This window comes from Rattus norvegicus, chromosome 9, assembly GCF_036323735.1.
Source record: "Rattus norvegicus strain BN/NHsdMcwi chromosome 9, GRCr8, whole genome shotgun sequence".
In the NCBI taxonomy this organism is placed as follows: Eukaryota; Metazoa; Chordata; class Mammalia; order Rodentia; family Muridae; genus Rattus; species Rattus norvegicus.
This window is the reverse complement of record NC_086027.1, coordinates 101,954,840-101,981,177: the sequence shown is the minus strand read 5'-3', so window position 1 is coordinate 101,981,177 and position 26,338 is coordinate 101,954,840. Positions and strand designations below refer to the sequence as shown.

General features: G+C 41.3%; 1 pseudogene; it reads right to left on the bottom strand.

Annotated features, from left to right (window-relative positions):
• The window catches only part of Set-ps2 (Set nuclear proto-oncogene, pseudogene 2), a 48,502-nt pseudogene extending 40,399 nt beyond the window's left edge, over nucleotides 1-8,103 (bottom strand).
• Between the last annotated feature and the right edge of the window lie 18,235 nt (nucleotides 8,104-26,338).

The window sequence follows — 26,338 nt, the reverse complement described above, 5'->3', positions numbered from 1 at the left end:
GGCCCATACCTAAACATAGTAAAAGCCATATACAGCAAACCAGTTGCTAACATTAAACTAAATGGAGAGAAACTTGAAGCAATCCCACTAAAATCAGGGACTAGACAAGGCTGCCCACTCTCTCCCTACTTATTCAATATAGTTCTTGAAGTTCTAGCCAGAGCAATCAGACAACAAAAGGAGATCAAAGGGATACAGATCGGAAAAGAAGAGGTCAAAATATCACTATTTGCAGATGACATGATAGTATATTTAAGTGATCCCAAAAGTTCCACCAGAGAACTACTAAAGCTGATAAACAACTTCAGCAAAGTGGCTGGGTATAAAATTAACTCAAATAAATCAGTTGCCTTCCTCTATACGAAAGAGAAACAAGCCGAGAAAGAAATTAGGGAAACGACACCCTTCATATAGACCCAAATAATATAAAGTACCTCGGTGTGACTTTAACCAAGCAAGTAAAAGATCTGTACAATAAGAACTTCAAGACACTGAGGAAAGAAATTGAAGAAGACCTCAGAAGATGGAAAGATCTCCCATGCTCATGGATTGGCAGGATTAATATAGTAAAAATGGCCATTTTACCAAAAGCAATCTACAGATTCAATGCAATCCCCATCAAAATACCAATCCAATTCTTCAAAGAGTTAGACAGAACAATTTGCAAATTCATCTGGAATAACAAAAAACCCAGGATAGCTAAAGCTATCCTCAACAATAAAAGGACTTCAGGGGGAATCACTATCCCTGAACTCAAGCAGTATTACAGAGCAATAGTGATAAAAACTGCATGGTATTGGTACAGAGACAGACAGATAGACCAATGGAATAGAATTGAAGACCAAGAAATGAACCCACACACCTATGGTCACTTGATTTTTGACAAAGGAGCCAAAACCATCCAATGGAAAAAAGATAGCATTTTCAGCAAATGGTGCTGGTTCAACTGGAGGGCAACATGTAGAAGAATGCAGATCGATCCATGCTTATCACCCTGTACAAAGCTTAAGTCCAAGTGGATCAAGGACCTCCACATCAAACCAGACACACTCAAACTAATAGAAGAAAAACTAGGGAAGCATCTGGAACACATGGGCACTGGAAAAAATTTCCTGAACAAAACACCAATGGCTTATGCTCTAAGATCAAGAATCGACAAATGGGATCTCATAAAACTGCAAAGCTTCTGTAAGGCAAAGGACACTGTGGTTAGGACAAAACGGCAACCAACAGATTGGGAAAAGATCTTTACCAATCCTACAACAGATAGAGGCCTTATATCCAAAATATACAAAGAACTCAAGAAGTTAGACCGCAGGGAGACAAATAACCCTATTTAAAAATGGGGTTCAGAGCTAAACAAAGAATTCACAGCTGAGGAATGCCGAATGGCTGAGAAACACCTAAAGAAATGTTCAACATCTTTAGTCATAAGGGAAATGCAAATCAAAACAACCCTGAGATTTCACCTCACACCAGTGAGAATGGCTAAGATCAAAAACTCAGGTGACAGCAGATGCTGGCGAGGATGTGGAGAAAGAGGAACACTCCTCCATTGTTGGTGGGATTGCAGACTGGTAAAACCATTCTGGAAATCAGTCTGGAGGTTCCTCAGAAAATTGGACATTGAACTGCCTGAGGACCCAGCTTTACCTCTCTTGGGCATATACCCAAAAGATGCCTCAACATATAAAAAAGACACGTGCTCCACTACGTTCATCGCAGCCTTATTTATAATAGCCAGAAAATGGAAAGAACCCAGATGCCCTTCAACAGAGGAATGGATACAGAAAATGTGGTACATCTACACAATGGAATATTACTCAGCTATCAAAAACAACGAGTTTATGAAATTCGTAGGCAAATGGTTGGAACTGGAAAATATCATCCTGAGTGAGCTAACCCAATCACAGAAAGACATACATGGTATGCACTCATTGATAAGTGGCTATTAGCCCAAATGCTTGAATTACCCTAGATCCCTAGAACAAACGAAACTCAAGACGGATGATCAAAATGTGAATGCTTCACTCCTTCTTTAAATGAGGAAAAAGAATACCCTTGGCAGGGAAGGGAGAGGCAAAGATTAAAACAGAGACTGAAGGAACACCCATTCAGAGCCTGCCCCACATGTGGCCCATACATATACAGCCACCCAATTAGACAAGATGGATGAAGCAAAGAAGTGCAGACCGACAGGAGCCGGATGTAGATCGCTCCTGAGAGACACAGCCAGAATACAGCAAATACAGAGGCGAATGCCAGCAGCAAACCACTGAACTGAGAATAGGACCCCCGTTGAAGGAATCAGAGAAAGAACTGGAAGAGCTTGAAGGGGCTCGAGACCCCAAAAGTACAACAATGCCAAGCAACCAGAGCTTCCAGGGACTAAGCCACTACCTAAAGACTATACATGGACTGACCCTGGACTCTGACCCCATAGGTAGCATTGAATATCCTAGTAAGAGCACCAGTGGAAGGGGAAGCCCTGGGTCCTGCTAAGACTGAACCCCCAGTGAACTAGTCTATGGGGGGAGGGCGGCAATGGGGGGAGTGTTGGGAGGGGAACACCCATAAGGAAGGGGAGGGGGGAGGGGGATGTTTGCCCGGAAACCGGGAAAGGGAATAACACTCGAAATGTATATAAGAAATACTCAAGTTAATAAAAAAAAAAAAAAGTTGTACCTTTAAAAAAAAAAAAGAAAGTGCAAATCAAAATGACTCTGAGATTCCACCTGACGCCCATCAGAATGGCTAAGATTAAAAAGATCAAAAGACAACATATGCTGGCGAGGTTATGAAGCCAGGAGAACGCTCTTCCATTGCTGGTGGAAGTGCAAACTTGAACAACCACCCTGGAAATCAATTTGGCATTTCTCAGAAGAGTGGGAATAGTTCTACCTCAAGACCCAGCTATGCCACTCTTCAATATATACCCAAAAGATGCTCCACCATTCCACGGGGACACTTGCTCAACTCTGTTCATAGCAACTTCATTTGTAATAGCCAGAAACTGGAAACAACCTAGATTTCCAACCAAGGAGTAGATAAAGAAAATTGTGATTCATTTACATAATGGATACCATTCAGTCAATAAAAACAAGGGCATCATGAATTTCCAGGCAAGTGGATGAACTAGAAAATAGCATCCTGAATGAGGTAACTCAGATCCAAAAGGTATCTACTCATTTATAAGTGGATATTAGCCAGGAAGCAGTAGAGGATAGCCACACTATAAACAACAGACCCAAAGAAGCCAAATAACAAGAAGGGCCCATGGGAGGACGGTTGAATCTTTCTCAGAAGAGGAAACAAAATAGACATCGGAGGTCGATGGAAGAGGGGATGGAGAGGGTAGTAAGCAGGGAGCAGAGGGCAGGGGCCGGGGAGATCAGATGTAGGGAGAATAGAGAAGAGAGAAGGGAAATCAGCATGGGGTGGGCAATCTCTAGGACTTGCCAGAGACCTGGGATGAGAGGAGACCCCAGAGGGTCTATGGGGTCTACGCTAGCTGAGACTCCTAGCTGTGAGGGAAATGGATTCTGAAGTGGCACTTCCTGTAGCCAGGCGAGACTCCCGGTGGAGGGATAAGGACACCAACCCACGCACAAAACCTTTGACCCAAATGTGCCTATAAGATTTGCAGAGACAAAGCTAGAGCAGAAACTGAAGGAATGGCCAACCACTGACTGCTGCAACTTGAGACCCATCCCATGGGTAAGAACCAATCCCTGACGCTATTAGCGATACTCTGTTATGCTGGCAGACAGAAACCTCTGCTGTCCTCTGAGAGACTCCACCCAACAGCCAATGGAAAGAGATGCAGAGACTCGCGGCCAAACATTACATGGAGCTCAGGGAACCTTACAGAAGCACTGGGAGAAGGATTGAGGGACCCAAAGAGGACAGGGACTCCAGAGAAATACTAACAGTCAGCCAGGCTGGACCCCTGTGGGCTCCCAGATACTGAATCACCAACCAAAGAGTGAGCATAGCCTGGACCTAGACCACCTGCACATATGCAGCAGATGAGCAGCTTGGCTTCATGCAGGTCCCCCACCAACTGGAGCAGGAGCTGTCACCAGCCTGTGACCTGTCTACCTGTGGATCCTATGCCCCTAAATGGACCACCCGTCTGGCCTCAGTGGGAAAGGATGACCCTAGTCCTGCAGCAACTTGATGTGCAGGAGGGTGGGTAGGGTGACTCAAAAGAGAAGAGGAAGGTGGAATGGGGGGGGACTTGCATGAGGGAGCACTGGGAGGAGAGAGGGGGAGATACTGGGATGTAAAGTGAATTAATAAATAAACTTTAAAAAAAATATTTAATTTGTCAAACTAAAAACAAAACAAAAAAAGGAACTGGATTGTACATGATGTACTTTTCTCTATGTTTATGTGAGAGTAAATGGAGTACTAGATTTAAATATCATTGCTGTCTTGCTGTTCACATCCAAGTAATAAGTCACTAAGAGAGTTAGATGTATTATTTTAAATGAAAAATTATATAACTGAGTGTAACAAGAGTTACAGGTACTAATAGGTTGATGAAATCGTACCTGTTTGGATAAGATTATGGAGTTGTGATATTAAATTGAAAGAGATTAAAATATTGAAAGAGAGGGATGCTTGAAGCTGAGGTTATAAAGGGGTTAAAATCCTGTGTGCTAGCAAAGCTGAAGATACCATTTCAGAGTGAATGATTTGGGGTCAGATGGAGACCAAAATAGGAACTTCAAGAACAGAGATGCCAGAGTTCGAGAAGTGTCATCTTGGCCAGTATTGGACCCACAGTGACTTGTAACAGACTGTGAACCCCTTGAGGCACTCGAGCGACCTGACCTCTTCCCTACGGACCTCCAACTACCAGGTTCCACCCACAGAGTACTCTAACTGCCCTAACAACCAGACCCAGACCCCACACTACAGAATTAAAGCCCAAGCTTTAGACATGAAATCCCACCAATCCCCACCCTGGAAATCTCCACTCTGGAAAGCAGACTCCACCCCCATAAGAAATCCGATACAAATGTTGTCTGCTGCTCAGCTCTCTGCTGCTTCCCACCGGAATAGAGGCATCAACCCTCCAGGTTTTTCCCTCTTAATCTCTTGTGTGAGGTTTGTTGTGCAGTGTAACTTTGTGGCATTCCTGGACTCCCAGTTGCCAGGATACCTTTCCATTTGAGCTGTAACACTTATACCCACTAGGAGGCTTTAAGTATTGTTCACTCAGGTGCTATCATCACTGCAAATGACAACATTGGTTAAAATGTCTACGGTCCAGGAGCTGACGATTCGGAGAAGAAAAGGCATGAGTTGAGGTTCAGGCAGATAATAGAAGGCATTTAATGTTTGCAAAGACAAAGAGTCTTGCATTACAATAATACAATCTGGCAAAATAACATTAAAGACAACATTTGCAAGGAGGAGAGGAAAGAAAAATCTAGAATCAGCAGAGGACATTTACTGCCCACAGGCCCAGTGGTATAAAGAGTGGGAAAGAACATGTTCTTTGAGGGCAGAGCAGAAGTAGAGTCAGTTAAACAATGACACTCTTATGAGAAAAGTGTTCATGACAAGGGGAAATTTCTCAGTAATTGGTATTAAAGCCTAGTCAGTTTTTGCTCCTTCCCTCAAAAGAAAACTGCCCATGGTCCTGCAGAATCAGATGCTTGTGATCTTCCACAGACAACATGGAGTACAGCTTCCATCAGTAGGAGAAAAGTGTATGTTGTGGTTTCTGTCTTTTATTTCCTTTTCCTTTTGCTTTTGAGACAGGGTTCTTCCTAGGAAGCCCTAAATGGAAGCAATCACAATGCTCTCCCCTGAGTTCTGGGACTACAAGTGTGGTTTCCCCCACAGCGACTGTAAGATGTCTTCCTCATGCCTAGCTTGGAAAATGCTTTTTCAAAGTCTTGAGTACCTGCTGAGGGAAGCTCTGTAGGTCTGAAAGAAAGCAGGGGTCAGCTCTGGATTGGCTACCATGTCCACCTAGATCGGTTACCATGTCCACCTAGATTGGTTACTATGTCCACCTAAATTGGTTACTATGTCCACCTACATTGGTTACTATGTCCACCTACATTGGTTACTTTGTCCACCTACATTGGTTACTATGCCCACCTACATTGGTTACTGTGTCCACAGCAGAACTTGGACAAACAAGTCTTAGCTAGGTATTAGGTATTGTCAGGCAAGCGCAGCTTAGCAGTTAGCAACTTTCAATGATAAATAAATAGGACAAAGTGTGTCGAGAGTATCATGAGTAAAAGAGCAATTATCTATCACAAAGTACATTTCCTTGATAAGAGGTAGGGACTACACCTATCTATAAATAATCACAACAAATATTTAGAATATAGTTAGGGACTGTGCTTATTCAGTAAAGTGGTGGTTACAGGTTCTCCTCCAAAACGAATGACTTCACCAGATCGGGGTAATTGGCTAGGTTTCCAGTGCCAGGCAGGATTTCTCTCTTGTTGAGTTGCTGGTTTTAAGAACAATTAAGAGAGCTGTTGGTTGCTGCCAAGTATGCATGCCAGCACTGCACCCTTAGGTACAATGCTATGCTAGTCATTGTTGTACAGAAAACCACAACCAAAGTACAGAGCTGGGGAACCAGTCCCAACAGATAGATACATCTGCAAAGCCACCCCTGCACCGAAGCTTAGGGAATAGTGTGCAAGAGGGGGCAGATAGATTTCAAAAGCCTAAGGGTCATTGCTATGGGATTGTATCTCTTAGCAATGTCAGAAGCTACGCCCATAAAAATCTTACTAACATGACTGTCCAAACATGAACTGATTGTCAGACATTACCCACTGCCCTGGAGGGTTGCTCCACGATTATTGTATTTTCTTGTGGGTTAACAATTCACTACAAATGCACAATGCTTCTTTGTTTAAATATCCAAATCCAACAGCTACATGTGACAATTGAAAGACTTACTCCACATTTTCTGTGCATATTATCTAGCAGTTGTTGAGCATAGGACATCTTCCATGATCTATGCTAATTACTTTATATAATGTATGTGGTTGCATCCCCCAGGTCCTATACTAAACACTTAGTATATACAGTATGTTATTTCTTTCTCAAAGTGCTTCAATTCATTAATATAATTTTCCATTATGCAAATGAAGAAACTGGAAACTATTAAAATGCAAATGACTCATTCTGGATAATGAGTTTGATGACTAGGAAAGCTGGAGCTTGAACTGAGGTCTTTGGGTAGCACGTGATATTCACAATGGTTGGTGTGAACGAGGAAACACATAGCATAAGCAAATACAACACCTTCCCCTCATGGGACACAAAATTTTACCAACTGCTGAACAGATAATAGATGCCCACCATGATGCCACATTGAGTGGACACCTACCACAGACCCGAGCTACTGCAGAGACCCGAGCTACTTCGGAGACCGGAGCTACTGTGGAGACCGGAGCTATTGTGGAGACCGGAGCTACTGCGGAGACCGGAGCTACTGCGGAATGCATTTCCTGAATGGAACGTGCCAAATGAAAGGAGGAATTGAGAAGAATATTTCAGGCTAAAGGGGGAGTGGAAGACAGATACGATGCCAATCAGCTCCGTAGAGAAACAGATGGTTACGTCTCATTTTAACTGGAACAAATATTTGTCACCTTAGAGCTCCTTGAGTTGGGATTCCATCGGTGCTCCATCCAGCATCAATACGTAGCTGGAGTAGCAACAGAGATCGGCGACTTGCACAAACGCCTAAAACACGAGCTGCGGGGATTATGTGTATACATACTTTTCCTAAAGATCTTCAAATTTCTGTTACTATGCATGATTCATGTGGTGACATCCTCCTCAAATGATAAGTATAATTTGTCTGAGCTTTTGGCATTAGTAGTCAAACATTTCCAGTTCCTGTCAAAAAGGGGGGCAGATATAATAATAAGTCTTCTTAGATGAAAATTTAGATTAAAAAAGTAACATCTTGGGCCTGTGACTTGTAGCCTCATAAGTGGGTTCGACTAACACAAACCAACCCACCCTCCGATTCTGCTCCACCAATCTAATGGTGAGGGCACAGCCCCGAAGGAAGATGGAGCTCTGGCCAGGCAGGGCACAGCCCATGGCCGCTAGCCTTGCTGGGATCCCCACAGGTGGGGGTAGAGGGAAAAGAGATGGGGGGTGTCTCACTTGCACGTCTCAAGTTAGAGCCTGACTCTTGGGAGGGAGGTACAGCTGCGGGCTGTGGCATGGTGCACTGCTATGTGACCACCCTATTTATTTATTCTTTTCTTTTTTTTCTTTTTTTTTTTTTTGTTCTTTTTTTTTTCGGAGCTGGGGACCGAACCCAGTATTCTTTTCTTATACAATACATCCCGACGGCAGCTTCCCCTCCCTCCGTTCTTCCCAGTTCCTTCCTCACCTTCCCTCTCTCCCAGATCTACTCCTTCAGAAAAGAACAGGCCTCAGGGATATCAACCAAACATAGCAAACAAGTTACTGTAAGACAAGGCACAAACCCTTCTAGCAAAGCTGGACAAGGCAACCCAGTAGGAGGAAATGGGTCCCAAGAGCAAGGAAAAGAGTCAAAGGCAGCCTTCACTCCCACTGTCAGGAGTCCCACAAAAACACCAAGCTAACAACCGCAACGCACACATCAACGCCAAACAAAACATTCACACATAAAATAAATGAATAGATTTTTTTAATGTTTAAAGAAAAGAAAAATAAAATTACTCCATAAACCAAAAAAAAAATCTATTTAGAATTTTTAACAGTCATAAAATTTTCTCCACCCCAGGTCATACAGAATATCTTTAACACTCTAACACCCAAATTGTTCTAAGATAATTGAAAAGATTGAAAAAACGGGCAACAGGCGTTAGCCAGCAGCCTTATTTAGACCATTTATACTTCCTATTCAAAACTCAGCAACACAGAATCCCTACGTAACTCCTTCACCAGCCAAAAACATGGATCACTATACCACCCTAGGGCTGTTAAAGATGATTACCAACAGGTTTTAAGGACGCTGTCCCCAAAACTACTCAACTGTCACAAGTTAACAGTAAAATAAGTGTCTGTAAATTTAACACCCAGTCTCCGTGTTGGTATTTTCATTTTCTGCATTTGTTCTCCAACAGCTGTACTAGGCAATAAAGGAAATTTTTGGCGATGAGATGGATGTCCAGAGCTATTCAAAACCAGCACAGAATGGATAGGAGGAAGACTCCTGCAATGGAAAGACGTACTACAGAGTTCCCACTGTGTGTGGAAAGAGTCTTCTGGGCTCACTATTCTGTGCTAACATTTTTCCTGCTGAAACCCATCTTAGAAAATGCAAGCTAAAGCATCCTCTTTGGATTACAATATGGTTTTTTCCCCCTTTGTCCTGGTCTCAGTCACTGTTCCATCGCTATAAAGAGGCACCATGACCAAGGCGACTCTTACAAAAGAAAGCATTTGATATGGGACTTACTTAAAATTTTAGAGGGTTAGTCTGTGATCACCACGGTGGGAAACAGACAAGCATAGTGCTGAAGCAATCGCTGAGAGCTTGACACCCTGATCAGCAGGCAGCAGGGGGAGAGCAGGACAGGGGGTGGGAGGGAGAGACAGAGAGACAGAGACTAACCACTCAAACATATAAGCCTATGAGGGCTATTTTCATCCAAAACACCACAGTCTTCACCAGGAGTTCTACACATGGGAAAGAGGAAATTGACTATTTACACTGGATCAGTTAAAAAGAAAACTCTCTTGGAGTGAGTAGAATGTCCCTCAGGAACTCCTCTTTACAGCTCATAAATGACCAAGATATGTGTAATTAAAAAGTATAAGTTTCCCAGCCACTTCCACTCTGCTGCCTCAATGTTTATCACTACGAAGTGCTCTGTGACCCTGAGAGGAATTCCTCAGATCTGCTAGGATCTCTGCCTAGTGAGGTCCTCCTAATGCTTCCTTTCACTAGTACTCAGCTAAAGAATAAAGAACATATGCTTAAATGTTTAACTAAACTAAATATTCCAATAAGCATAGCCGGTGTCCTTTCTCCCCACCTCCCTCTTCTCTCTACTTGGGCAAACCCAACGCACATTAGATGGTTTGTTCCCTGGTTTCCTTCCCTTTCTTCTTCCTCCCTCCCCATCTATCTTTCCATTTTCAGTTAATTCTCTCTTTCTCACTCAGATTTACAGAATATGACCTACTATAATGTACTTCAGAATCATGTTCACTGAATATTTACTATCAGCATTTATATATATATGTATATGTATATATGTATATATATATATATATCTTTAGGCGAGTTGACATAAATACAGCACAACTTTCAAATTAATTATACAAAATGGGAAAACATTTTCAGTTCCATTTTCACATCCCATAATTTCCTAGAAAATAATTAAACTGAGAGAAAGCTGTAGGCTAACAGACTGTGTTTTTCCACTACTAAATAACTGGAGAGAAAGTCCTAGAATGAAGATGATTTGATGTATTTCATCATAAAATTGCATTTTTAAATTTTTTTTTAAAAAAAAAAGAGAAAACACATGTTTATGTCTTTAAAAAGTCATCTTGAAGGGACAGACCGGATAAACAGTTCTCTGCACCCAAATCCCGTGGGAGGGAGAGCTAAACCTACAGAGAGGCAGACAGGCCTGGGAAACCAGAAGAGACTGCACTCTGCACACATCTCTGACGCCAGAGGAAAACACCAAATGCCATCTGGAAACCTGGTGCATGGAGGCTCCCGGAAAGGGCAGCGCAGATCTTCCTGGTTGCTGCCGCCGCAGAGAGCTCGTAGACAGCACCCCACAAGCAAACTTGAGCCTCGGGACCACAGGTAAGACCAACTTTTCTGCTGCAAGTGACCTGCCTGGTGAACACCAGACACAGGCCCACAGGAACAGCTGAAGGCCTGTAGATAGGAAAAACTACACGCCCGAAAGCAGAACACTCTGTCCCCATAACTGGCTGAAAGAAAACAGGAAAACAGGTCTACAGCACTCCTGACACACAGGCTTATAGGACAGTCAACCCACTGTCAGAAATAGCAGAACAAAGTAACACTAGAGATAATCTGATGGCGAGAGGCAAGCGCAGGAACCCAAGCAACAGAAACCAAGATTACATGGCATCATCGGAGCCCAATTCTCCCACCAAAGCAAACACGGAATATCCAAACACACCAGAAAAGCAAGATCTAGTTTCAAAATCATATTTGATCAGGATGCTGGAGGACTTCAAGAAAGACGTGAAGAACTCCCTTAGAGAACAAGTAGAAGCCTACAGAGAGGAATCACAAAAATCCCTGAAAGAATCCCAGGAAATCATAAATAAACAAGTAGAAGCCCATAGAGAGGAGTTACAAAAATCCCTGAAAGAATTCCAGGAAATCATAAATAAACAAGTAGAAGCCCACAGAGAGGAGTCACAAAAATCCCTGAAAGAATTCCAGGAAAACACAATCAAACAGTTGAGGGAATTAAAAATGGAAATAGAAGCAATCAAGAAAGAACACATGGAAACAACCCTGGATATAGAAAACCAAAAGAAGAGACAAGGAGCTGTAGATACAAGCTTCACCAACAGAATACAAGAGATGGAAGAGAGAATCTCAGGAGCAGAAGATTCCATAGAAATCATTGACTCAACTGTCAAAGTTAATGTAAAGCGGAAAAAGCTACTGGTCCAAAACATACAGGAAATCCAGGACTCAATGAGAAGATCAAACCTAAGGATAATAGGTATAGAAGAGAGTGAAGACTCCCAGCTCAAAGGACCAGTAAATATCTTCAACAAAATCATAGAAGAAAACTTCCGTAACCTAAAAAAAGAGATACCCATAGGCATACAAGAAGCCTACAGAACTCCAAATAGATTGGACCAGAAAAGAAACACCTCCCGTCACATAATAGTCAAAACACCAAACGCACAAAATAAAGAAAGAATATTAAAAGCAGTAAGGGAAAAAGGTCAAGTAACATATAAAGGCAGACCTATCAGAATTACACCAGACTTTTCGCCAGAAACTATGAAAGCCAGAAGATCCTGGACAGATGTCATACAGACCCTAAGAGAACACAAATGCCAGCCCAGGTTACTGTATCCTGCAAAACTCTCAATTAACATTGATGGAGAAACCAAGATATTCCATGACAAAACCAAATTTACACAATATCTTTCTACAAATCCAGCACTACAAAGGATAATAAATGGTAAAGCTCAACATAAGGAGGCAAGCTATACCCTAGAAGAAGCAAGAAACTAATCGTCTTGTCAACAAAACAAAGAGAAGAAAAGCACACAAACATAACCTCACATCCAAATATGAATATAACAGGAACAATAATCACTATTCCTTAATATCTCTCAACATCAATGGCCTCAACTCCCCAATAAAAAGACATAGATTAACAAACTGGATACGCAACGAGGACCCTGCATTCTGCTGCCTACAGGAAACACACCTCAGAGTCAAAGACAGACACTACCTCAGAGTGAAAGGCTGGAAAACAATTTTCCAAGCAAATGGTCAGAAGAAGCAAGCTGGAGTAGCCATTCTAATATCAAATAAAATCAATTTCCAAATAAAAGTCATCAAAAAAGATAAGGAAGGACACTTCATATTCATCAAAGGAAAAATCCACCAAGATGAACTCTCAATCCTAAATATCTATGCCCCAAATACAAGGGCACCTACATACGTAAAAGAAACCTTACTAAAGCTCAAAACACACATTGCACCTCACACAATAATAGTGGGAGACTTCAACACCCCACTCTCATCAATGGACAGATCATGGAAACAGAAATTAAACAGAGACGTAGACAGACTAAGAGAAGTCATGAGCCAAATGGACTTAACAGATATTTATAGAACATTCTACCCGAAAGTAAAAGGATATACCTTCTTCTCAGCTCCTCATGGTACTTTCTCCAAAATTGACCATATAATTGGTCAAAAAACGGGCCTCAACAGGTACAGAACGATAGAAATAATCCCATGCATGCTATCAGACCACCACGGCCTAAAACTGGTCTTCAATAACAATAAGGGAAGAATGCCCACATATACGTGGAAATTGAACAATGCTCTACTCAATGATAACCTGGTCAAGGAAGAAATAAAGAAAGAAATTAAAGACTTTCTAGAATTTAATGAAAATGAAGGTACAACATACCCAAACTTATGGGACACGATGAAAGCTGTGCTAAGAGGAAAACTCATAGCGCTGAGTGCCTGCAGAGAGAAACAGGAAAGAGCATATGTCAGCAGCTTGACAGCACACCTATAATCTCTAGAACAAAAAGAAGCAAATACACCCAGGAGGAGTAGAAGGCAGGAAATAATCAAACTCAGAGCTGAAATCAACCAAGTAGAAACAAAAAGGACCATAGAAAGAATCAACAGAACCAAAAGTTGGTTCTTTGAGAAAATCAACAAGATAGATAAACCCTTAGCCAGACTAACGAGAAGACACAGAGAGTGTATCCAAATTAACAAAATCAGAAATGAAAAGGGAGACATAACAACAGATTCAGAGGAAATTCAAAAAATCATCAGATCTTACTATAAAAGCCTATATTCAACAAAACTTGAAAATCTGCAGGAAATTTCCTAGACAGATACCAGGTACCGAAGTTAAATCAGGAACAGATAAACCAGTTAAACAAGCCCATAACTCCTAAGGAAATAGAAGCAGTCATTAAAGGTCTCCCAACCAAAAAGAGCCCAGGTCCAGACGGGTTTACTGGAGGATTCTATCAGACCTTTATAGAAGACCTCGTACCAACATTATCCAAACTATTCCACAAAATTGAAACAGATGGATCACTACCGAATACCTTCTACGAAGCCACAATTACTCTTATACCTAAACCACACAAAGACACAACAAAGAAAGAGAACTTCAGACCAATTTCCCTTATGAATATCGATGCAAAAATACTCAATAAAATTCTGGCAAACCGAATTCAAGAGCACATCAAAACAATCAACCACCATGATCAAGCAGGCTTCATCCCAGGCATGCAGGGATGGTTTAATATACGGAAAACCATCAACGTGATCCATTATATAAACAAACTGAAAGAACAAAACCACATGATCATTTCATTAGATGCTGAGAAAGCATTTGACAAAATTCAACACCCCTTCATGATAAAAGTCCTGGAAAGAATAGGAATTCAAGGCCCATACCTAAACATAGTAAAAGCCATATACAGCAAACCAGTTGCTAACATTAAACTAAATGGAGAGAAACTTGAAGCAATCCCACTAAAATCAGGGACTAGTCAAGGCTGCCCACTCTCTCCCTACTTATTCAATATAGTTCTTGAAGTTCTAGCCAGAGCAATCAGACAACAAAAGGAGGTCAAGGGGATACAGATCGGAAAAGAAGAAGTCAAAATATCACTATTTGCAGATGATATGATAGTATATTTAAGTGATCCCAAAAGTTCCACCAGAGAACTACTAAAGCTGATAAACAACTTCAGCAAAGTGGCTGGGTATAAAATTAACTCAAATAAATCAGTAGCCTTCCTCTACACAAAAGAGAAACAAGCCGAGAAAGAAATTAGGGAAACGACACCCTTCATAATAGACCCAAATAATATAAAGTACCTCGGTGTGACTTTAACCAAGCAAGTAAAAGATTTGTACAATAAGAATTTCAAGACACTGAAGAAAGAAATTGAAGAAGACCTCAGAAGATGGAAAGATCTCCCATGCTCATGGATTGGCAGGATTAATATAGTAAAAATGGCCATTTTGCCAAAAGCGATCTACAGATTCAATGCAATCCCCATCAAAATACCAATCCAATTCTTCAAAGAGTTAGACAGAACAATTTGCAAATTCATCTGGAATAACAAAAAACCCAAGATAGCTAAAACTATCCTCAACAATAAAAGGACTTCAGGGGGAATCACTATCCCTGAACTCAAGCAGTATTACAGAGCAATAGTGATAAAAACTGCATGGTATTGGTACAGAGACAGACAGATAGACCAATGGAATAGAATTGAAGACCCAGAAATGAACCCACACACCTATGGTCACTTGATTTTTGACAAAGGAGCCAAAACCATCCAATGGAAAAAAGATAGCATTTTCAGCAAATGGTTCTGGTTCAACTGGAAGTCAACATGTAGAAGAATGCAGATCGATCCATGCTTATCACCCTGTACAAAGCTTAAGTCCAAGTGGATCAAGGACCTCCACATCAAACCAGACACACTCAAACTAATAGAAGAAAAACTAGGGAAGCATCTGGAACACATGGGCACTGGAAAAAATTTCCTGAACAAAACACCAATGGCTTATGCTCTAAGATCAAGAATTGACAAATGGGATCTCATAAAACTGCAAAGCTTCTGTAAGGCAAAGGACACTGTGGTTAGGACAAAACGGCAACCAACAGATTGGGAAAAGATCTTTACCAATCCTACAACAGATAGAGGCCTTATATCCAAAATATACAAAGAACTCAAGAAGTTAGACTGCAGGGAGACAAATAATCCTATTAAAAAATGGGGTTCAGAGCTAAACAAAGAATTCACAGCTGAGGAATGCCGAATGTCTGAGAAACACCTAAAGAAATGTTCAACATCTTTAGTCATAAGGGAAATGCAAATCAAAACAACCCTGAGATTTCACCTCACACCAGTGAGAATGGCTAAGGTCAAAAACTCATGTGACAGCAAATGCTGGCGAGGATGCAGAGAAAGAGGAACACTCCTCCATTGTTGGTGGGGTTGCAGACTGGTACAACCATTCTGGAAATCAGTCGGGAGGTTCCTCAGAAAATTGGACATTGAACTGCCTGAGGATCCAGCTATACCTCTCTTGGGCATATAACCAAAAGATGCCCCAACATATAAAAAAGACACGTGCTCCACTATGTTCATCGCAGCCTTATTTATAATAGCCAGAAGCTGGAAAGAACCCAGATGCCCTTCAACAGAGGAATGGATACAGAAAATGTGGTACATCTACACAATGGAATATTACTCAGCTATCAAAAACAATGACTTTATGAAATTCGTAGGCAAATGGTTGGAACTGGAAAATATCCTGAGTGAGCTAACCCAATCACAGAAAGACATACATGGTATGCACTCATTGATAAGTGGCTATTAGCCCAAATGCTTGAATTACCCTAGATGCCTAGAACACATGAAACTCAAGACGGATGATCAAAATGTGAATGCTTCAATCCTTCTTTAAAAGGGGAACAAGAATACCCTTGGCAGGGAATAGAGAGGCAAAGATTAAAACAGAGACTGAAGGAACACCCATTCAGAGCCTGCCCCACATGTGGCCCATACATATACAGCCACCCAATTAGACAAGATGGATGAAGCAAAGAAGTGCAGACCGACAGGAGCCGGATGTAGATCGCTCCTGAGAGACACAGCCAGAATACAGCAAATACAGAGGCGAATGCCAGCAGCAAACCACTGAACTGAGAATAGGACCCCCGTTGAAGGAATCAGAGAAAGAACTGGAAGAGCTTGAAGGGGCTCGAGACCCCAAAAGTACAACAATGCCAAGCAACCAGAGCTTCCAGGGACTAAGCCACTACCTAAAGACTATACATGGACTGACCCTGGTCTCTGACCTCATAGGTAGCAATGAATATCCTAGTAAGAGCACCAGTGGAAGGGGAAGCCCTGGGTCCTGCTAAGACTGAACCCCCAGTGAACTAGACTATGGGGTGGAGGGCGGCAATGGGGGAGGGTGGGGAGGGGAACACCCATAAGGAAGGGGAGTGGGGAGGGGGATGTTTGCCCGGAAACCGGGAAAGGGAATAACACTCGAAATGTATATAAGAAATACTCAAGTTAATAAAAAAAGATTTAAAAAAAGAAATACTCAAGTTAATTAAAAAAAAAAAAAAGATGGACTAGGGTGACTTCATCTTTATGTGCCCTATTCACCCCTGACCTACACTCCATGCACCTTGTTCTCATGTCCACTTGATCCTTCGGTAACTATCCAGTGTTGTTTCTCTTTAGGACTTTCCCCATAAACTGTATTCACCCATCTCTCGCCTATCACGAAACACCTCTCATGGCAGCCTCTTCTGAGGTCCAGGAGGTGATAGCCACAATACTGGCAACAGCACAAGCTCATTCTGGTCACATCCAAGGCTTCTTTCCGTTCTGTTTTATGTGATGTTCAAGGAACATCATCAATGTGTGAACTTGGAAAGTAGCTTCAGAGATTTCATTTTATTTTCTTTATTATTTTATCTTTTAAATTGAATCATTTCCCTCTTCCCTTACCTTCCTCCAAACCCTCCCATCTACCCCTCCTGCTCTTTCCAAATTCAGCCATTAGTTGTTATATGCAGTACTTATACATATATACATGCACATCATACACACACATATACATGTATATATGCATGTGTGTATGTGTATATATGCATAATAATATGTTATATATATATTTCTAAATACAGTCTTATGATGTTTCTTAGCTAATGAGGCAGAGATTGCCCAGAGCACTTCTGTTTCCATTCCATTGGCAATAACTTAGCCCAAAAGGATTAAAGACCAGACATTTTGGAAAATGTAGTTATCTTAGTGAACTATGCTTACAGAGAGAGAGAGATTGAAATAATAGAAGGGGAAAAAAAGTTTTACTTAAACTGTGCTGCGGGAGCACACCGGTGCCCTGGGTGTTCAATCCACTTATCTGTAACATCCTGAAGAACCAGCAGAAGAGTTAGAACTCTAACCCTATGACAGAACACCACCATGCTGGGTTCAGAAGTCCTCTATGAGGATGTGTCAGCGCCCTGAAAGGAGGCTGAGGAAGGTGATGGCTGTCACTAACCACCACATGACACAAGCCGCTGTTGGCTCACTGCCTTACTGTGTGGTAAAATATGTACAAGGAGTGGGGAAACATCACTCCTAAGTGACGATCAGAACACTGTGTCCGTAGAGCTGTAGGTTCCGGGGTGTGGAGGCTCCCACATAAAGGATGAAGAAGGCAACCCGTTTCATCCCTTGAGCACTCAGTAGTTTTCAAGAGCAACACCAACTCCTTTTAAAGGGTTTTTCTCCCCTTAAAAAAAATTATGCCTGGAAATCTGAGACTTTATTACTTTTTCCAATAAGACTCTGCAAAGGAATATATATATATATGTGTGTGTGTGTGTGTGTGTGTGTGTGTGTGTGTGTGTGTGTATGTGGGGGGGGTGGGGAGGTGTATTTAATGTAGGTTTGCGGGAAAAGTCACCCAAGCGAACTGAATGTATAATAGGAGCATTTCAGGGTTGAAATGTCTGTTTAAAGGATGCATTAAAATAATCCGAGCCTTCCAAGGCCTTCGAAGCCACGTGAGACAGTCCCCATGCAGTCAGCACGCAGCCCGGCTCGCCTGTGGTGACCTTGTTTTACTGGCAATGTCTGAACTTTTGCGCATCTGTAAGTGCGAAATTTTCCCCCAACGAAAAGTTTTGCTATTACCCACACTCTCACGCTGCCACCACTTTGCTAACGAAGTGCTGAGTTTGATATTCCCTTAGACTAATCGTGAATTTCAGATAAGACTATAAAAATATCACCTGCTAACAACTTCAAGAAGCCTGTCTTATTGAACCCAGTCCTGTGCAATGTCACTCATACTCAAATGTTTTAGTCTGCCCACTTGTCCAACAACAGCAAGTTGTGACTAATATAAATGGATATACGTAAAGACAGATACGTAGAAAGAAAGGTGAGTGTCTCTAAATCCCAAGAAATTTACCCATGTTCGAAGGATGGTGCTAGAAAGCTTTTGGAATAAAATCTTAACATGGAAAAAAAATGTATTACAGCTTTTTACTGTTGCCTGAAACAGCAATTTATTCTGTAATCTCACATTTCAGACTTGATGTGAATCAGCCGTAATGGTTTTTGTAGAGTCTCTATGGAACTGACTTCTGAGATGGCACTCCCACACCTGGCTAGTGGTTCTGGTTCCAGGGCAGGACATCTGTTGAGGCTTACTTCTAGCTCTTGTAGAACTCAAACATTGGAAGTGGCCATTCTCCTCCAAAACAAGCACGGTGTGACCTCCTCGGGTCCTATCATCAAAACAGTCACAGAACCCACCTGGACACAGACAGAGGAGGGTCATGGTCTCTACTTATTGATGAAGGAGTATTAAGGAATTTATGAACACATTTAATTGATCACTTGTGGCTATATACTCACTAAAGATTTTTTTAAAGCACTGATCATTAAGAACCTTTGTTTTCAATTACAAGATAATTAAACAAAAAGTTACATTTCTCAACAAAATAATTGACTTTAAATTACTGTAAATGAAGTTCATCTGGTATCTAAGGAATTTTTCAAAAGTCCCATTGTGACGATTACTTTGTAAGTTATGGGGTTCTCTTCAACAGAAACAAAATACTTGATAATTAAAGTGAGATCCTAAGGCAGATTTAAATATAAAAAATAAAAATGTAATGGTTGCATCCATAAGACACTAAGTTGGAGAGAGAGAGAGAGAGAGAGAGAGAGAGAGAGAGAGAGAGGGAGAGAGAGAGAGAAAGTCAAGTCATTCATGGAAAGGCAATGAGGAGAAATTAAACTAATACATAAGCCACCACCTGTTCATGATTCAACATGAATCTTAAATACAGAGAACTAATTTCCCCAAAGATATTCTAATTAAGCATAAAACATTTGTAAACAAAAAGGTAGAGACAGACTGCATGGTGTTTTCTCTTTCTGGGCCTCAGGAACATCAGGTCGGAATCAAGTGTCTTTGTCAATCTTTCTCCAAATTGGTTTTTGGTGGCTGGATCTCGGCTGAACCCAGAGTTTACAGATCCTAGACTGCCTTGCCAGCAAGCCTCCATCTTGGCTCTGCCTCCCCAGTGCTAGGTTTGCAAGCCTCCTACCATTGTCCCCAGCTTCTTCTTATGGATTCAGGGATCGAATTCAGGTTCCTGTGATGGAAGCAAGAGCTTTATTGAGTAACCCACCTCTTCAGCCTTGCTTAAAGTGTGTTAAAATTCAAAGTTGATGGGCACTGTGGAAGTTATCTGGCTGCTGTAGTTTCCTGATGTCAGTAACCACACACTTCCAACAAGCCAACTGCTCTCCAATACCTAAGAAAAGCAGGTGTGTGGAATCCAGTGTTGCCATGACAACGAGGACCTAATTTCCTTACAAAAGGATTGCCAGCTCTGGTTTGAAAAATAAACTTCTCTTCCAGGCAAGTTTTTAAAACTGTTGCACACAGGAGGGAAAGTATTGCCCATCTCGCTCCCTGTAACTGATTACACCCTTTGGAGTCATCAGTACCAAATGTATCCAACAGCAAAAGCTACTATGGTTTCTTTGAGTCTTCCCTAAAATTCAGGTGCCAACAGGCTGGAACCTGGAGATAATGCGTCTCCTCTTCAGCCAGGGAATAAAGCAGCTTCTCCTTAAATGGTAACAATCGAGCAAGCCCAATAGCTTCCTCAGAATAGAATGCTACAATAAACTAACCATCAGGGATAAACTCCTACCTCAGAAGTCTTGGTGTTTTCAGTAAACATACTCTTCAAGGCTACAAGATATTGACTTCTCTGAGCATTCAGATAGTAATGTTTCACTCACAAGCCATTTTAGAAACAGAACTAACACTAATGATTATCAAGTCCAAGTTCTTCCCAGTATAGATTAAGATGAGATTTAGATGTCGAGAGCTCAAATGAAGCCACAGGTCAGCTACTATTATTTTGTATGATGCCACTGTTGATTATGACACTGTCGATTCTATTTTCCCACCGTGCAATATTTTCTGTCTAAAATAATCCAAGTGCCCCTACTTGAGAAATTACTTCAGAACGTTTCCACAATCAGTACCCTAAACTCTAGGTTTCTTTTTTAATCTTTTGCCATGATAATTCTTGCGACATGGAGCAGTTATAGCTAAAGTATTCTTTCAAGCTATAAAGAGCTTAATAGAATAAATTGGTCTCTTTACTGCTTCAAAATCTCCCCTGACCTTTTACTGTTCTTTGAAAAAACTGATGCTTTATAACTTTATCATTTTATCAAAAAGAAATAGTCTTACTTGAGGAAAAATATTCATGTTTTGTATAATTGATATTAAATATAAAGCAACTTTAAGTAGCAACTTTATTATGTTAGATGCATACATTACCTGAACTGCCTTGCATTAAAGTCTTGCTTTAATGCATACACAGGAATTATTCCTTATCCCTGAAATGCCTCAAATCTCATTTATGTGTTTATAAATAGCAATTACATTACACTGTATATTTAAACTATTTCTAAGCAAGGTAAAACAATTAATTTACCCAATTAGGCGAATGTGCCATTAAAATTTCACTTGCAACTCATTTCTTAGCAAACTTTTTCAACTAAAAACAAAGATGAATTTTATTTAGGACCGTATTTAAATGCAAATTTATAATTTATGAAATTCTAAAATATTCATATTTTAACAGCGAGAACAAAAAATAAGTCTATGGAAAGGGGGGTCAACCTGATTTTATCTAAGACACAAAAAGTTAGAAACCTAAAATACCTTATGCAGGCAGGTATGGTGGCTCACTTCTGTAATCCCAGCTCCCAAAGGCTGAAGTTGGAGGATCTAGGCTGTGGACTAAGACCCTTTCTCATAAAAGTGTGCAAAGGAAGAGGCTTGGGATGTAACTAACTTGGTAGACTACTTGTCTAGCATGCAGAAAGCCCTGGTCTCAATCCCTACCACCAAGCAAACTGGGCATGTGGTTCACATGTCTATAATCTCAGTGATCAGGAGTTAAAGGAAGAAGAATGAGAACTTCGAATTCATCCTTAGCTACATAGCAAGTTCACAACCAACCTGAGACAAATAAGGCCCAACAAAATGGATTAGATAGATGGATAGATGGATGGATGGATGGATAGATAGATAGATAGATAGATAGATAGATAGATAGATAGATACATAGATACATAGATACATAGATACATAGATACATAGATACATAGATACATAGATACATAGATAGATACATAGATACATAGATACTTAGATACATAGATACATAGATAGATAGAGATCGATGATGGATGGATGGATAGAGATAGATGATAGTGATTGATAGTTGATAGATGATAGAGTTCATTCATTCATTCATTAACTTATAATCAAAAATTCCTTTTCCATTAGTGACCAAGCCAGCTCAGTCAGTCAACTGGGTCTCCAGGGAGAAAATGAGGATTGAAAATAAAAAGACAATTAGATGACCCTATAACATGACTCCAGCCCGTGCTAAGGCTGACACGGGTTTATTTTTCTCCAGCCTGCTTTTGCATCATTTTAAATACATGCAAAGAATAAGGTCAGATCTAGGTCAAGGGAAACACAAGGCAATAAACACAAATAGTCAAGATTAGGCAAGGCAATGAACAAAGGCCCTCGAAAACTGTTTCAAGGGGCTTATTAGAATGACCAAGATAAAATGCCCCACATTCCCCCGCTGAGTTTGCTTTAAGCTTTGTGTTAGCCCAAATGTAAATATTCTTATCTGAGCCTACTTCCTGAGTCCTAGCTCAGTGTCAAACTCCTGCCAAATTCCTACAAGGCAGCCCCAAAAGCTCCCCACACATCGGCTTTTTTCCAGCTCTACTTTTGAAGCTCCAGGATCCAGCATTGAAAGCTGTCCATTTAGAAACAGGTCCGCCATTATTCTGCTCTACATAACTTCTCCTGTTTGTGTTTGTTTGTTTGTGTTTTTGTTTTGTTTTGTTTTTTCAAAATGATGTTTCTCTGTGTAGCCCTGGCTGTCCTAGAACTCATTCTGTAGACCAGGCTGGTCTCAAACTCAGTAATCTTCCTGCCTCTGCCTTCCAAGTGCTGGGATTAAAGGCATGCCCCACCAACACCCAGCAAATTTCTCCTGTTCTTTTCATAAAGATAGGACAGCGGAACACACAGCAAGGTGAGCAAGGCATGGGTAATGATGAGGTCACCATCTTTCACTGCCATGAACACGTTTCACAATTTTCTCACTTTATCACAATTCATCTACTTTATACTATAACTCAAGGTACATCGTAAGAGGGGTCACATCCTTCTTCACACGCACTCCAAAATACAGAGAAAGAGAGAGAGAGAGAGAGAGAGAGACAGAGACAGAGACAGAGACAGAGACAGAGACAGAGAGATAGAGACAGAGATGATTCACTCTTATTGTGATTATTTGGTTTAAAAAAGAATAAATTTTGAATAAAAACAGAATCGGTGGGATCTACTAAGGCTCAGTTCATCCCTGCCTTAACACATCTTATCTGAAGTGTTGAACTGTTTTGTTTTGTTTTTAATGTTTCTTTGGATTCAATCCTATTTACATTCTGATAGAGGGAATACGGCTTGGAAAGAAGTTATTATCCCCACTTTGGTTACAAAATAGAGATAATAACTACTCAGTATAAGGAGATAATATAATAATCTGGTGATCCAGAGAAAATACTCAAATAGTGTAGTTCCCTATTCACACGGCTATGTTGAGATATTGGTATCTCAGTAATAATTACAAATAACAAAAAATTACAGTGCTGAAGAGATGGCTCAGCGGTTAAGAGCACTGACCGCTCTTCCAGAGGTCCGGAGTTCAAATCCCAGCAACCACATGGTGGCTCACAACCATCTGTAATGAGATCTGATGCCCTCTTCTGGTGTGTCTGAAGACAGCTACAGTGTACTCACACACATTAAATAAATAAATTTAAAAAATAAAAAACAAATTACAGAGTCTGGCTCAGTGACTAGTCTAAAACATTTTTCTCCATCTCACCGTAAAATAGAAGACAACCACAGGCTACTGTAACTCTTTGCATGTAGTCCATTTTGCTTAGTATTATTTCAAAATACTGTTTTTGTGGTAACTTAGTATAAGAAGGTCCATCCATACGGAATTAATGTAGATAACAGAAGCACGAAGTGTTGGGCGTTCCCCTGCACCCCTAGTCTGGTCCAGGCAACAGAAGGCCCAAGCAACTGAGGGGCAAAAGCTGTTCCCCCTCCCTGCCAGGGCGCTCTTCCCTTCACCCAAACCCATGCACCTAGACGGATGAGAAATCGCTATCAAGAGTCCCATAGCGCCAGAGCCCTACAGCGAAGTTAATTTTAAAATGTATTACCATACTCACGGGGTGGCCTTCTCTCCCTACCAACAATCACATTCTTTTGGTAAGCTAAGATCTTACCCAGATGTGGAACTCTGGGATCAATCTTCCTCTTTGCCCAGAGGAGACTCTTGGAGAAAAAATGTCTGGCTTTCCTTCTCTGATGCCTTTCACCTTCTTCTGTGATGCGGCTGGAGCTCCTTGGCATACTGTCCCAGAGCTAAGTTGGTCACAGTTAAAGCAGTTCAAGACTGAGCTTGAAAGCCAATGAGGTAGGAACAAGAGCATGTCTGTAACACATCACCTAAGAACTAAGCGGGAGCCAATGAGTGGGGGGAAAGCCCTTCAACAAAATGAAAACAAATGGCTCTACTCTGTGAATACATTGCTATGATTTAAAGACACTTGCCATAGTTCAAAGACAGAAAAGTACAAACAATAATGCTGACTCCCTCGACTTTAACAAGCCACATAAAGCCACCAAAACAGAGGACACTAGCCAAAGATCTGACCACACACACACACACACACACACACACACACACACACACAAGGTCAAGTGTAGATTTATAGATTCATTTATTACATAGAAAGAAGCTAAGGATATAATTGTAAAAGAACACATCAGAATGTCTGGCTTCCACCAAGCATTACTGTAAGGGATTTGTAATATACATGCATATATATTTGTACTGACTCATTTTTATGTCAACTTGACACAAGCTGAGGCTGTGGAGGAATTTTAATCCAGCAACGTGGCTGCTCTGGCAAAAATCACCTCCAAAGACCTTCTAGGTCTGTGTGATCTAGCTGGAATACAGACACACCACACACCTTTAATCCCTCTGGCTAGATATGCCCTTAGTACACACTTTTAGTCCCAAACTTAGGTACAGACAGAAAGATTTGACAGAATGAGTCAGAGGTAGGATACGCCCCAACAAACAGGAAAGAAAGGCAATTTTAAAGCCATGCAGAGGGAGTACGGTCAAAGCATCAGTTCATGGAGTCGGCCAGCTCAGTTCACTTGGTGACGTTCAGTTGAGTACAGTTGAGTTCATGCAGTTCCATTCCATTCCATTCGGTTCTGAAAGCTGGTGAAGCCAGCACAGCTCAGTTCCTGGAATTCAGTCAGTTTTTTCAAGCACAGCAATTCAGTCAGAAGCCGAGGGAAGCCAGTTGGAATCAGTCATCTTGGAGAAGAGTTTGAGGCAGAACAGCTGAGCTGAACCAGTCAGCCAGAGTTCAGAAGGGACCAGGGAGGTGAACTTATTCAGCGGTAAGCCTCCTAGACGACGATTGCGTCTCCTGAGTAAAAAGTTACTTTTACAAGAGGCATTTGAGAAGAAGGAACGTCAACTGAGAGAATGCCTCCATAAGGCTCAGCTGTAAGGCATTTTCGTGATTAGTGTTTGATACGGAAGTCCATTATGAGTGGTGCTACCCCTGGACCAGTGGTCCTGGGCGGAATAAGAAAACAGGCTACTGTCCCCTGAGAGACTCTGCCAGAGCCCTACAGATCCAGATGAGGATGCTTGCAGCTAACCGTTGGACTGGACTCCAATGGAGGAGTTATAGAAAAGACTGGAGGAGCTGAAGGGGAGTTGCAACCTTATAGGAAGAACAATATCAACCAACCAGACCACTCAGAGCTCCCAGGGACTAAACTACCAACCAATGAGTACACATGGCGGGGGACCCATGACTCCAGCTGGATATGTATCCTCTCTGGCCTCCTGTCTACAGGTTTTTACCCTGCTTGACTTCCTACCATGAGTTCCTTCAGTGGTAGAGAGGGAGGGGGGGTAGTAAGCTTTCTTCCCAAAGTTCCTTTTGGTCATAGTTTGATCACAGCAATAGAAGATCTGACTCATCCAATACTAACTTTTGCACATGTGTGTTTATGACTCTAGCTAAATCCTTGCAATGTTATTTGATATTTTTGCCCTAAATACTTTTACTTATTCCTAAAGTATTCACAGAAGCACTGGCTATAACATAATGCTCTTGCAGAGAAACCCACTTTGGTTCATAGCAGGCTGACTACCATCTGTAATGCAAGGTCCAGGGGATCCCATGTCCTCCTCTGCCCTCCTGAGGCTCCTACATATGGACCACATAAACCCATGCAAGCGAACACACACACACACACACACACACACACACACACACACACACACAAATAAATAAATTAATATCTTGAAGCTTT